The following is a 5,745-nucleotide window of genomic DNA, read 5'->3' on the forward strand; positions in this document are numbered from 1 at the left end:
ATTTTTTTTTTTTAAAGATAAAGTGTGTTAAATATTTGTATTTAAATTCTGGTACTTATTTGACTATCCGCTGCGTTATTTTATTTGTACACTGTTGCATGTACACACACTGGCACTTCGTTGGGATGTGTGACCGTGTTGTCACCATCCTGGCGTCTCGATCCCTGTGTATTTATATAAGGGGGATTGGGGGTGCCACAGCCCAAGTCCATTATTAGTGATCGAGACCCGATTTTCATCCTCAACTTCTAGCAAGAATTCTTCAAGATGTCAAGCACCAAACTGTAGCTCAATTATGCATATCACCCACTAATGGATGGCCAGACGGAAGTCGTCGATCGTTGCGTCGAGCAGTATCTTTGGTCTTTTGTTCATCAGTGGCCACGAAAATGGTGTTGCTACTTACCTTAGGCTAAATATTGGTATAATGCAACGTACCATATTTCTATAAGGATGACCCATTTTCAAGCACTGTATGGAAGATTGCCACCCTCCATTCTGTCATACAATGAAGGACTTTCACCGATACACGAAGTTGATCAGCAACTCTTGACCCGAGATGAACTACTACGACAACTGAAGGCCAATTTAGAAAGATCAGTTAATAGAATGAAGCAACTAGCAGATCACAAGAGGAGGGACATTTCATTCAAAACCGGTGAATGGGTACTTTTAAAGTTGCGCCTATACCGCCAGCAAACGGCCTTCAAGTAGGTCCATCAGAAATTGGCTAGCCATTTTTATGGACCCTATCAAATCCTAGAAAGGTCGGACCTGTCATATACAAATTACAATTACCAAAAGGGGCGTGCATCTACCTGGTGTTTCACGTGTCACTACTTAAACGATACTAGGACAACAGGGGCAATGCTGAGATGCAACAAGCAGAGTTACCACCATTCACCAATGAAGGGGTAGTCATATTGGAACCTCAAACTATTTTAGACAACCGCTAGATCGAGCAAGGGACCCAGCTTGTCGAAGAGAGCTTAGTGCAATGGAAGTATCTTCCAACTAAAGAGGCAACATGGGAGCTAACAAAAAAGCTGTTGGATATGTTCCCAACTATGGACCTTAAGGAAAAAGATCCACTTGATGGAGGGAGTATTGCTAGGCCACAACATTCAAAGAGAGGCCTTAAACCAAATCCCAAATATTTGGGATGAGAGTGGACGTGAAAGACTGTTGCATGCAGCATGCATGTAACGTAGTGCAGCGGATTGGATCATTAAGCACATGAAGAACAATGCAGGAGTGGACTAGGTCATTGGCAGTCGAGAGTTTTACATTGCTGGGTGTTTATTTTATGTTGCATGTTTATTTCCATTAGTTATGCTTTCTGTTTTTACATGTGTTTGTATTTCAGTTGTTAGATACTAGTTTGTCTCTTATTTCAACATTATGTACGTGGCCTTGTTTATTTAAGCAGCCAAGAATTATCAATGAAAGGCATCAAAGCATATTTGTCCAAACTGTGTGGTACTTTCTCACTCGAAGAGAAAACGATTTACCTTAGCATTTGTAATATCTGTGTTTGGGACCTATCATGCACATAATCAATTATTAAGTTTAAGAAAGAAGAATAATGATTTTCATACTACTATTTAACAACAAAGGCTACCCAATTATTATGTTTTATTATAATGTCTAAATCATCATAGCATTGGTCCATATATTTATTTCTCCACGATTAATGAAAATTGAAAAAAAAAAGGCTCAATGTGTCAATTTTTTTATGTTTAGAATCAAAAGTTTGTACAAATTTCAGCGTTGGCAATTTTCCCTAATAAGAGTGATCTTATTAATGTGCATGTCTTCACCCCTACCAAATATAGAAATCACTTATTAATTCAGTTCAGATCTTTCAACTAGGTTATAGAAAAATATTATTTTTTTATATGATTTTTATTTTAAAATTTGAAAAAAATTACTTTATTTAGAAGTTTGAAAAATTTGTAATGATTAGGTAAAGATTAGTTGAAAAAATTAAATATTTAAAATTTAAAAATATTTTTGTTTATAGTGTTTAGATATTGAGATGAGAGTATCTTGTTGTCCCCTGTTTATATAGGCCTTTTCACCACATGCCCATCTAAGACGGCATCAATACCGTCTGCTTTACCCTTCCATTTAAATTTTATTTCCCTTGAAGCACCCCTCCCCCTTCCATTAAGGTTTGTCTCGTCCAAAGAGAGTAGAAACAATCAAAGTTCAATCATACTAAAGATTTCAAATACAATAGATTCAAATGTGACAAAAGAACCATATCCCCTACTTCAATCATCAAGAACTATTCTTGGGATTCTTCTTTTTATTTAAACAACAAAACTGCCAGCCCTGCAGTTAATTTATATACACAAATTATACAAAGCAACAAAATTAAATAGTGGCTCTCAAAACAATCACTATTGGCCTAACTGATATCGTGTTTTTGTTCAATTCAGCAGATTCAGCTACATATATAGTTTCTGGTTCTATTGACGAGTAATAATAAGGGTTGGCTCAATGGTAAGGTCATTTAGGCCATTGCCTAAGGCCCCACCCCATGTAAGGCCCTCAAAAATAAAAATGAGGTATTTTTTTAAAAATTGTTTTTTGAAAAAAAATAAAAAAACCATTTCATTAAATAAAATGTTAAATAATTTTCATAGTTTTCAATGTGTGCAAGGCACCAAAATACTAAATTTAATATTTAATACAATGAATTATTTATATTTTAAATAATTTTTTTAAAATCTTTTTAAATTGAGGCACAAAATCTGCAATGAGACCTCATTTTAAGTTGTTGTTGTAAATATAAATTCACAAAAATTATATTTAAAGATTTTAAATAAAATCTTATTTTATTGAAAAATTTGAAAATATTCCATATAATAATTTATATTTTAATTTATTAGAATTAAGAATGACTTACTTAAATTTCGCTTTAAGCCTCAATTTGCATTTAGCTTCTCCTGAGTAATTTACAACCTTCAATATCATATTTTCCCCAGTTTATGCATCCAAAAGTCAGCAAAATCTAACATTCCACAACCTACACATATCAATCAATTTAAAAATGTAGTAAAAATACAATTCTTGGCATTAGAAGATGAGTCGTGCTATATACAGTCCTCTTTAGAGGGCTATATTGCAGACCCAGTGTATGAAATGACCAAATTGTCCCCATTTTTAGGTGTTTAATTGATTACATTACCCTTCTTTCTTCTACAACCTAAAGCCTTTTCATTTGAAATTCTAAATTTTTGTTCTCTGCCGAGCGCCCCACAACCCAATCTCCTCCATCATCGTCGACCACCACAACCCAATCTTCTCCACCATTAACGAAACAACCACCTCCACCATCAACTGAGTCACATACTCCATTGCTGACGACCTCCTAGGCCACCATTGTCGCATGTCCTAATGCTTATTTTGGTCATGAATAACTAGAAAATTCTACATGTCCTAATGAAAAATGGTGCTTATTCTATCATGGATCTTGAGAATATTAAGCTAGAGGATGGAGGGCTACATAATTTTGCCAACAAAAGCACCAGAGAACAGTAAAATAGATAGATCTTATACATAATGGGAACATGATAAGAGGAAGATAAAATTACACCGTAAAAATAAAAATGCATCATATATAGACTCATAAAAGTGGAACGAAAAATGACAAAGCACTAGAATCTGGCGCACTTTTACTAACCCAGAAAAATTTTATGAAAAATGAAAACCCATATAAGGAGAAAAACAATAAAGCGTTGATTGACACAATTACATAAATTTGGTTCTGAAGGATTGGTGAAAAGCCTTGAGCTTTTCACATAACAGGTCCAAATTTTGAGCTACCCCCTCACAGGACGCTGTGGCTGAAGGATAAATCTTTGCTGTTGTGACTGAGAATTGCCCATTAGTGCTCTCACTGCGGCTCTGTTATTTTTGTTGTTGATGTCGCTGAGCTGAAATAAGTGAAGGGTGTTCAGTAACTGTTGTTGTTGTTGTTGTTAGGTCCTAGGAGATATGGTGAAAATGGGTTGACATTTTTGGTTGGAGAAAGGAAAAAGAGGAAGAATTTTAGATTTGAGTTGTGCTATTTCGACTTCATTTGGGTGCAAGGGGGTCAATTTCGACTTCACTGGTTTTGACTTCACAGGGCGAGGTCCTCATCTGGGCTCTTTCGATTTCATCTAGGTGAGGTCTTCATTTGGTTTGTTCCACGTAATGAAACGTAGTGTGTGTTTCATTCAATAATGAATGAAACACTGCGTTTCATTAAGCTTGCAATGCAGTCCTCGAATGGGGACTGCAATAAGAATTTCTCGTAGAAAATACAAGTAAAATTAAAATCAATACTTGCCAAAAACTGTTGACTTTACGTCCCCAAAAAACGCATAGCACCTAGATTCTCTTCAAACTTTATTGTCTTTTGTGGAAGTTTCAATGCAAGAGATATGGTGCATCTCCTCACACGAATCACATAATAATAATCCCTTCCATCAGCCTTACCTCTGCATTGCCTGCAAGTGCAAACTTTGAACACACTACAATCTTATGTTTGCACTGGTTTAATCTGAGAGTCCAATTCTCGAGGAAGAAACTGTTTTGCAGTGAAATCCTAGTTAAAAATACATATTATCCAAAATGCATATAGTATAGATGAAGAGATTTGAATATAAGTCAAAGAGGAGAAGAATATGCTGCTTTATCAGTAAAATTGAGAGATTTACACTATTAAGTTATATAACTCTGTTTCACAATTAGCCATACCAGGGGAGAACAATTCACAAACAGCTAGAGTGTAGTCTGGAAAGGAACCGTAGAGGAAATATTTTTCAACTGCAGAGGAAATATTTTTCTGTTATTCTCTACTGTTATGTAAAAACCTTTATTCCTTTCATTCGTGTATATATACAGACACTACAATACATGAAATGTAATGAGATGAATTCCACCATTCTTGTATTGTCTCACATGGCATTAGAGCCAACTGACTAATCGTCCATTTGATCTAGTGCCATGGCCGCGTCTCCTTCCCCCCTCCCTCTCCTCATTCCTCTACTACCTCATCCTTCTCTCACATTGTTACAACAAAACTTTCTACTGACAATTACCTTCTATGGAAGGTACAAACCTCTGCTTACCTACGAGGTCAAGATTTATTCTCCTTTGATGATAGCTCTTCACCACCTCCTTCACAATTTCTCCCTGATTCTAAAGAAGCAGCACCAAAACTGAACTAAGCCTTTCACTCTTAGCGACGTACAAACCAGCTTGTACTCAACATCCTTTTTTTATCCCTCTCGGAATCTATCAACATGTTTTATCTTCTTCCGTAGCACAACAACTATGGACCTCTCTTTCCTCTACGTTTTCTTCCCATTCCCAGGAAAAAGAATTTCAAGTCTGTTTTTAACTCATCAACCTCACACAAGGTGAGCAATCAATCTCAAATTATTTTGACAAGGTTCTTCTTCTAGCTTACTCTCTTGCGGCTATTGGAAGTCCTTTATCAGATAAGGAGCTTGCCAACTTCTTCTCATTCATTAAAATAGACTTTGTCACACAAACAAAGCTGTTACTTCCTCCTTTGAGCCATCTGTAAATTTTACTTCCTCTACACGAGACCAACGTGGTCGAGGCTTCCACAAAGGTGAGTGACAAGGTCGCAGTAGAAGACAATATCCCTTCAATGGACGTGGTGGTAGACCACTCTTTGCCACAAAGTCCTCTCAGCAATACAATGCTCAACACCCCAAATGT

This window comes from Juglans microcarpa x Juglans regia, chromosome 8D (genome assembly GCF_004785595.1).
Source record: "Juglans microcarpa x Juglans regia isolate MS1-56 chromosome 8D, Jm3101_v1.0, whole genome shotgun sequence".
Lineage (NCBI taxonomy): Eukaryota > Viridiplantae > Streptophyta > Magnoliopsida > Fagales > Juglandaceae > Juglans > Juglans microcarpa x Juglans regia.